A 10199-nucleotide genomic window follows, 5' to 3' on the forward strand; every position below is an offset into this window, starting at 1 on the left:
TCATGTTTGGTAAGGTGGAGGGTCAGAGAAAAAGAGGAAGACCACCAACGAGATGAATTGGCTAAGTGGCATCATTGATGGACTCAAGCGTGGCAACAGTAGTTGGTGTTTCTTTCTGCTGTGCATAAGCTATGAGTCGCTATGAGTAGGTACCAACTCAATGCCACCTAACAACAACACAACGACTGGACGACATCTGTATTTGTACCTATTACCAAAAATGATGGCCCAACAGAACAATATCATTAATATCACATGTAGGTAATGTATTTCTTAAGATAGTTCCAAAAGGATTGTAGCAGTACATTGGCAAGGAGCTGCTAGAAATTACAGCCAGATTCAGAAGAGGACATGGAATGAGGGATATCAGGGTTTACATCAGATGTATCTTGGCCCAAAGCAGAGCATACCTAAAAGGTATTTGCTTGTTTTTATTAACTGAATAAAGGCATTCAGCTGTGTGGATTATAACAAACTATGGATAACATTGTAAGGAATGGGAGTTCCAGAACATTGATTGTGCTCATGCAGCACCTGTACATAGACCAAGAGGCAATTGTTCTAACAGAGCAAGAAGATAATTGCGTTGTTTAAAATTAGGAAAGGTGTGCATCAAGACTGTGTCCTTTCACTATACGTATTCAATGTATGCTGAGCAAATAATCTAAGAGTTGGACTACATGAAGAACATAGCAGCAGGAATGGAGAAAGTCATTAACGATCTGTGATACACAGATGACACAACCTTGTTTGCTGAAAGCAAAGAGAAGTTGAGGCACTTAAGGTTGAAAAATCAAAGAATAGGATTACAACTCAATGTAAACAGAGCAAAAATCCTCACAACTGGCCCAATAAACAACATTATAATAATTGGTAAAAAACACATTGCAATTGTCAAGGATTTCTTTTTACTTAGATCTGCAATCAATGCTCATGGAAACAGTAGTCAAGAAGTCAACCAACAGATTCAAAATGGCCAATACTAGTCTATTTCAGCTCACCAATGCCTAGGACATCGTTCTTTATTCATTACATATCCTTTTTGAACACTTCCAATTTCCCTTGATTCATATTTTCTGCATTCCTATTCTGATTATTAATGAATATTTGCAGCTGTTTCTTCTCATTTTGAGTAGTGCTCCATTAGCAAAGGAAAGTCTCAAAATCTTAGGTCGATTTTTGTTGTGTAAGACCTCTCTAAAGTGTTAAGGAGCAAAGATATCATTTTAAGGACTAAGGTGTACCTGACCCAAGCTATTATGTTTTCAATAACCTCATATGCATGTGAAAGTTGCATGATGAATAAGGAAGACCATAGAAGAATGGATACATGTGAATTGTAGTGTTGCAAACAAACAAACAAAAAACACACACACACACAACAAAAAACAAAAAAAACCCGAAAGTACTATGGACTGGAAAAGAACAAATCTTTCTTGGAAGAAGTATAATCAGAATGATCCTTGGAAGTGAGGATGGCAGAACTTCATCTCATGTACTTTGGACATGTCATTAGGAGGGACCAATCCCTAGAGACATCATGCTTGGTAAAGCAGAGGATCAGTGTAAAAGAGGAAGACCATTAATATAATGGACTGACACAGTGGTTGTAGCAATGGCTAAAACATGATAACAGTTGTGCAGATGGTCCAGGACAAGGCAGTGTAGCTTTCTGTCTTGTACAGGGTCTCCATGAGTCAGAATGAACTCAGTGGTGTCTAATAACAACAATAAGCTCTCAGTTCTAATCTTGGTCTTGCTATTTACTAAGTATCTTTGGCAATTTATTTTTTGAATCTTAATTTTTCATATCAACAGATAATAACACCAAGAAGTTTTGTACTTCTTAAGTGCCTTTGAGACAGTTCCAACTCATAGTGACTCTATGTAGAGTTTCCAACGAGTGGTTCATGGGGTGAGACCATTGACCATAGGGTACACAGCCCAGTGCTTATCCTATAGTAATACACTAAGAGGGTAGTGGGGTGGCTCCATGAGATAAGCACTGGATGTGAATCACAAGGCTGGTGGTCCAAGCACCCCAGTTTTCTCTAACTCCATGGAAGAAAGATGAGGCTTTCTGCTCCCACAAAGATTTTAAAAGCCTCAGAAACCCTACATAGGGTCGCTATGAGATGGAATCAATTTGACAGCATTCAGCAACAACAAAAAAATATAATAATGTTGTTAATGTACTCAGCACAGTAGTGGCATGCTAGACCCACAATAAATGGCAACTATATGTTAATGTACTAACTGCAAGTTCAGTTTGAACCACAAGATTGGTGGTTCAAGCTCAGCAAGCCTTGGAAACCCTATATAGAGTCACTATGAGTCGGAACTGACTTGACAGCACTTAACAACAACAAAATACCCTATATGGACTCCAGGTGTGGTGCTGTAGGATAAGCACCAGACTGCCAACCGCAAGGTCAACAGTTCAAACTAACCAACTGCTCCTTGGAAACCCTATCAGGATCACTATGAGTTGGAACTGACTTGGTCACACTAAACAACCACAATCCTATATAGATCATGCTACAGAGTAGGTTCATTCATTTATAAAAAAATAATTCAATTTTTTTAATTAAAAAATGCTTTGTAGTTCTCCTTATTTTTAAGAGCGATTCCTGAAGAAGGTGAATCCTACCCACAGTCATAGCTAAGATTATGATGCCCCAAACTAAGCTGAGATAGTTCGTGCCTACTTTTGGATGCTATTTATGTAAAACAATCTCCAAAATTTTGTAGAAAAGTTAACATAGGTCTATAATATAGAGTGATAATTCTTTATGAGTCTTTTGTGCTTAGGCACAAGTTATATACAGAGGTACTACCTGCCTTTATTCTGGACAACATTTTCAAAGTTGTGCAACTAAGGAATAACCTGAGAAGAGAGAGATAGCATTTCCCTCTTTAGAGTCCAGTATCAGAAAGATGATGTCATGCCTACTGCCTATTATAAAAGATGTGGGTTCCCTAAGTTTCTATAACACAGCCCACCTGGCTTATCTTTTCCATTCCTGTGGTTCTTGAGGGACAAGGGGAACTGATAAAAATTCATCATTCACATTGCTTACTGTGATGCAAGAAGCTGTAACAAGATCCTTTGTCTCTGACCTAGGAGTCTTATGTTTTCTGCCAGAATACATGAAACTGTGGCAGGCTAATTTGTTAGCTTGCAAATAGAATAAAATCCTAGCCCCTTCAATTTTTGACAAGTAATAATGAACAACTACTCCTTTTCCCAAGGTGAGTGCTTAGGTTCTTTAATCAGAAGCTCTAGATAGATTATTGCATCATGTTATTTTTTTTTTGGTCCAATATAAAAATGTCATTCCACATTAGTCCCCCAGAATGGGACTAATGCATTCAATGCATGGTGGTAATCAAACACTTAATGGGCAGGATTCTCCTATTGCCTAAATCAGGTCTGTGTAGATGTTATTCTCCAGGGTAAAGTACCCATGGCTGCAGTCACCTTTATAGGCCTCTGGGATTCTGCTCTGCAAACTATAGCATCTGGATTTCAGTAGGAAAGAATTTATGGAACTTCCAAATGTATATTTCTTGTTAACACAGGCATAGATAATATACTGGGAGAATGTGGCAAAACATGGTTTTTCTCTAACAACTCTTGCTAATGAGGAAAGAGAAGAACCCGTGGTTTCATTTCAATATCAACATTATGGCTGAAACATGGGAGCTAGTAATAACTTTACAAAGGATAAAAACAGTCCTGAAGAAGTATGAATGGGAGCAGGGGACAGCTACAGAATTATGAGATTTAATTTTTAAAAGGATCCCTACAAATGTAGGCTGCCAAAAATATGACTTTCACCTTCACCACATGCAACTTTTGGCTGTAGGTTTGTGCCACACTGTGCAGAACAATTAGGTCTGTTTTTCTCTGAGCACACATGTATCTTTCCATCATTAAACATCAAACTATACTCTCTGTATTGAGGCCAGTACTTGTTAATATTTTGACTGTCTACAATATTTCCACTTCATTGTAGGCTTTTTTTTTTTTTTTTCCTTTCATATAATGAAGACAGCCTGAAGCTTCTATGATTTCCCAAAGTAATTGTTTGGGCAGAATTACAAAAGCTCATACAACTTGATAAAAGAACAATGAGTATTATTAGCATAGAGGTGAAAACATGAGTTATGAGTTCAAGATTGAGTATAATTTGCACTGAATATGAGACAATATTTGCTTGTGATCCTGTTTAGTTATACTTGGTTTTGCAATGTGGCTATTGTACAATGTTATCTGAGGTCAAAATAACCTGAAAATTCTTTTCATGTCCTTCAAAGATCATCACCTCCAAGCTAAGGTTGCCTGAGTTGAAGACAAAGGATTCTAATTAGGACTCATGGGAGACTATAAAGCAATTGTCTGAGATTGTTACTCAACTTCATGAGCTCATTAATCAGCATCTATGTGTCTGTGTGACTGGAGAAAGAGTAGGAAGCATATTTTGACCAAGCAGGCATGGACCTGAAAGACTGGATTTGATAAGAGAACACCATATATTATTTCAGTTAGAAATGTTTGAATCCAAGCAACAGATTCTGGGTAACTTCAGGATAACTAAAAGGGAATTTATTGAAGAAAACCGAACATTGGTATTGAAGAAAAAAACCCAAGACCAGTTCTTGGATAGAGAACTAATTAAGGAAGTTCTTAGCTTTTCAGATTTAGTGGCAGAACTTATAGACAAACTCTTCCAGGTCAAAATGTCAAGATGTCAGTGTCAAGTCACTTTCAGTACTTGTGAATCTTTACCTAAGATTCAATTAAAGGGAGCATCTGATTGGTTTAGTTCGATTTGGAAAGCAGGCCAAATTAATTGAGTATTCCTCAAGGATACATTCAATAGACGATTAGTTTTCCCAAAAGATTATTAGGAATATGTTACCAGAAATATGTGAAAAGGATGCTGGACAAAGAACAACCTTATGATTTGAGGTGAAGAAACCATACAAGAAGCACAAACTATGATTAAAGAATGATCTTATGATCTTGTCCAAACCTTTGATCCTTTCTGTCTTATTCATTTATTTACTTTTTGGTTTCTCAAATTTCTATATCCTGAGCAGAATGGCTTTAGTCCCTTTAGCCTTCTGCTTTCTAGAAAGCAGGTCATGTGTTTATGGGATGGAGAACTTCAAACTGATAGCTGTGACATTAAAAAAAGCATTTGGTAAAATTATAACGTGGGGTATTTCAAGCACGTTAATTAGGGATTTCTTAAATTGATACATGGATATTTTTGTTTAGTCTAAGAGTCAATGAATTTCCAGAACTGTGGTGTTTGGTGAAGTTGATTTTCTCTTTTGTATGTTAGTATTTTACATGAAAAGGAGACATTGGTATTAATCTCAGCTGAGATAGATTAAGCAGGAAAGGTATAGTATGAGCTTTAAGATGAACTGTAATGCGTTCCCATACTAGAATAATTTGATGGCTGTAGGTGCGGAAGACCAACCTGGGTATTATGTGGCTGGAAAATAGGAGAATTTATGCCACTTTAGGCTTTGATTCTCAGCCTAGGGACGCCTGCTATAGATAGTATCCATGTTGTTGGTGTTGTGATGTGCTGTGGAGTCGGTTCTGACTCATAGCGACCCTGCACAGGGTTTCCGAGGCTGTAAATGTTTATGGGAGCAGAAAGCCTCATCTTTCTACCACAGAACAGCTGGTAGTTTCGAACTGCTGACCGTGGGATTAGCAGCCTGATTCGTAACCACTACGCTACCAGAGCTCCTTAGAGTATCCATACTACATCTAAATTTGAAACTTCATTTCTAAGCAAGGATAAACTTCAGAAATACATAAAATATCAGTGAACAGGAGAAAATACTTCATTTATTGGACACCTACTAAGTGCTAGGCATTACCCTAAGGCTATGTGGTCCAATACAATGACTGCTAACCATAAAGTTATGGAGTATTTAAAATGTAGATAGTATTATGGAGGAATTGATTTAAAATTTTTGTTGTTGTTGTTGTTAAGTGCTGTTGAGTCATTTCTGACCCATAGCGACCCTGTACAGGGTTTCCGAGGGTGTAAATCTTTACGGGAGTAGAAAGCCTCATCTTTCTCCCGCGGAGCGGCTGGTAGTTTTGAACCGCTGACCTTAAGGTTCGCAGCCCGATTCGTAACCACTACGCTACCAGAGCTCCTTATATAAAAAATTTTATACAATATTAATTGTTTACATTTAAGCACTAATACTTTTATTTGGAAAACATTTGAGTATTTTTGGGACAACTTGGGAATCTACTTTTTAGCAGCAAATTGTATGAAATCTAAATATAGATGAAATATTTCCTATTGAAGTTTAGTGTCAGAATTGAGATGTGTTGTAAGCATAAAATACACAGTGGATTTTAAAGACTTAGCAAGACAACAAAGATAAAATAGCTGATTAATTTGTTTTCTCCTGATTACTTCTAAAAGTAATAATATTTTGGATACATCAGATCAAATAAAATATGTTATTGTAATTAATTTTACAAGGCTTATTTTTTCTCTCTTTTCAATGTGGCTACTTGAAAATTCAAAATTATGTATGTGGCTTGTATTGGGAAATTTCTGTTGAATGGTGCTGCCTAGAGACTTCTATTAAACTTAGTATCATTTTACCAAATTGCACAAATAACCCAAAGAGGTAAGCAGTACTCTTCCTATTTTTATAGGATGCAGAAGATTCATTTGAAACTTTTGTGAGTTGTAGAGCTTTCCAAGTCTGTATGGCTTTTCTCTTTCTAGTTCCATTCTGCTCCCAAGCTGTTCCTCATTGCCAAGGGTAGTTTATATATATATTTATATTTGTATGTTCTCACATTATTTTTCTTCAGGAACAATTACAACAACAACAATATGGAAGGGGTACATGGAGGTGTGTGTGTGTGAAACAATGAGTTATTCTATTGGATGACACCAAGTCTAGTGATGTCATTGATGAATGAACAGTCTATTGTACACACAAAATGGAGATTTGGAAAATTAGACTATAACGTATTTGAAATACCAGACCATCCAGAGATGTAGCATATTCTCTGATACTAATTTTTTTCATTGCTGTTGTTAATGCAAGTAAGGTTTACTAGACCAAGAGGGGTTGATTCAACATTGGATAGTCTCAAAATTGCATTTATTATTTTAATATAATAATGAGATGGATTGGCCAAGTGGCAGCATCGATGGACTCAAGTGTGGCAACAGTAGTGAGTTTGGCCCAGGATTGGGCAGTGTTTCCTTCTGCTGTGCATAAGGTCACTATGGGTCGGTACCGACTCGATGGCACCCAACTACAACAACAACAACAACAACAACAATAACATATTAATATCATCCATGATCAGTCTAAAATTTTTAAATTATTTTTGAAAAGGCATTTCCAGGCACAAATTCTAGATGTGACAACTAAGATGATCTCGTTCCTCCCTGATTACTTCCTTTGTATTAAAAAAATAATCTAAAACCAAAATACTAGTTGCCATCCGGTCAGCTGTGATCCATGGTAACTCCATGCATAATGAAGGGAACTGTGTTCACTAGGGTTTTCAACGCTTGATTTTTTTTTAGGAGTAGATTCCCAGGCCTTTCTTTCAATGTGCTTTTGGGTAGACCTGAGTCCCCAACCTTACTGTTAGTAAGGTTCACCCAGTAGCTCCCATTCTCCATATGTTGATGTTGTTAAGTAGTCCAGTAGGTTCTGACTCATAGCGACCCTATATAGGCTTTATAATGAGCAGATGGTGGGTTCAAACTGCCGATCTTATGATTCAAACAGAGTTTGTGGTCCAGTGTTAATCCTACAGTGGCACACCAGGACTCCATTCTCCATACGTTGTTGTTGTTGTTGTTAAGTGTTGTCAAGTCGATTCCGCCCATAGCAAGCCTGTATAGGCTTTCCAGGGAGCAGCTGCTGAGCTTGAACCACCAACCTTGCAGTTCAAATGACTCTTCAGTCTTGCACATTAGCCCACAGCGCCACACCAGGACTCCATTTAGTAGCAACTAAACTAGGACCAAGCCCTCCTCAATAACTTGCGCTACTCAACGGCACTTAACAACAACAACAACAACATTGATGGGAAAACACGGCATAAAGCTGGTATAAAAGGGACTAGACTTTAAGCCGGAATCTTGGTGTCGTTAATATGCTGAACGCAAAATCGGTGTGAAGCACAAAGTCGGTGGTTCAAGCTCACCAGTTGCTTCTCGGAAACAAACTGTTCTCTGGCCATTTCACTCACTCAGTGAAGACAAATGTCTTTGCAGAAAGTGAGGCAGCCACATAGCAAATTCCTTTTTCCAAGTAACTGGGAGGCAGCTACATGGGTGGAAAAGCAGCAGGCAGAATCATCTGCGCTGCACCTGCGTGAACATGCAGCTTTCATAGACCAGTTTACTCACTTAGATCAGGGTGCTATTAGGCAGTCTCAGAATTCCACTTTGAGAAATGTCATAAGGTCTCCGACCAAAATGGTGAGTCTAGATAGCGGGCTCTTGTCTCCCCACACGTTTCCTTGTCAAACCCTTGCTAACCTCCCTTGGTGATATTCTCACTGCCATCACCCAGGGGATGAGGGTGGAGGGAAGCAGTCTTTGCCAAGATTGCCTGGTTGACATTCTCTGCCAGGTCCTTCCATCGTTGCCAAGGGCTAGCCCTCCCCACCCTGCAGTGCAAGAGTCTGTTGAAGAGCTTTTGCTATTTTTGCTTCTGTGAGGGGATCTTAGGTTACACATTATATACCGATGAGGTAAGTTACAGGTACATGGACTCATGTTTCTAATTTAGCTTGGTACTGATTGTCAGCGGTCAGCAGTCTCTCAGCCAGGTTCTCCCGATTTCCACTGTCCTCCCTTCTGGGGCATCTCATTTCACCCTGACTCATCGGGTTTCTTCCTTCCCTGCTGCACTGCTCAATAGTTAGTTAGGCTGTATAGAGGGAGGATTCAAGAGGAACCAAGTTTCACATAGAATAAAGTTCTACATCGATTCTCCATGGGTGAAACTAAAGCAATATTATTGAAACATAAACCTCATGATAGGTGAATATTTGCGAGATATTCTAGAGGTTTCCAACTGGTTTTACACATATTGTCACAATTAAGGCTTGCAATAGCCCAGGAAGATTGTATTAATGTAACTATTTACAATTTACAAAGTTAAGACTCAGTCTTAATTTAATGGCTCTATTATGAGTGCAAAGCCAAGAATGAGGAAAGATGTGATGGGTGATTGGAACTTCTATTCCCAAAACTGTAGGTTCCTACAGAAGTGGAATACTTCTTTTCTGTCTTTTTCTCTTTTCTTTCTCTCCTTCCCTTTCTTCTTTCTTTCTTTCCTTCCAGACCAATGTCTTGGGATTTAGGTTGAAATGATCCTCCTTCAAGCTACCCCTGTGACAGGCACACTATATGTTTTCTGAGCTCCAAGTCTCATGAATGTGAAAGTTAAATGATGTGCCCTCTTAGGGACAGGGCACATCAAAATTAGGTTAAGGTCCCTGAGGGGTTACTGAAAACCGAAATGTCTCTGTTTTTCTGCTTCTTAACAACCGATCATGCCCATGCACTCAGGTAGCTTTTTAAAAATGCTGGCGTTGTTAAGTACCATTGAGTGTTTCTGTCCCATAGTGACCATGTATAGGGTTTCCAAGGAGCAGCTGGTGAGCTTGAACCACTGACCTTGTGGCTCAAAGCAACTTTGCAGTCTAGCGCATTAATCCACAGTGATGAAGTCTTGGTGTGGTGCTGGAGGATAAAGCAACCACAAGGTTGGTTTGAACCAGGTTGGTGGTTCAAACTCACCAGCTGCTTCTTGAAAACTCTATACAGGGTTGCTATGAGTTCGAACCAACTCAACAGCATTTAACAGCAACAATAACAACTACCAGCTGCTCCTCGGAAGCCCTATACAGGGTCTTATGGGTTGGAACTAATCTACTGCACTTAACAGCAACAGCCTGTTAAGAAGTAGGTGGACAGTGAATAAGGAAGACGGTAGAAGAATTGATGCTTTTGAGTTATGGAGGAGAATATTGAAGGTGCCATGGGCTGCCAAAAGAACCAATAGATCCGTTTTGGAAGAAGTGCCGCCAGAGTGATCCTTGGAGGCCAGGATGGCCAAACTTCGTCTCTCATACTTTGAACATATTGCCAGGAGGGACCAGT

Source organism: Chrysochloris asiatica, unplaced genomic scaffold (genome assembly GCF_000296735.1).
Source record: "Chrysochloris asiatica unplaced genomic scaffold, ChrAsi1.0 scaffold00065, whole genome shotgun sequence".
NCBI classification, from domain to species: Eukaryota; Metazoa; Chordata; class Mammalia; order Afrosoricida; family Chrysochloridae; genus Chrysochloris; species Chrysochloris asiatica.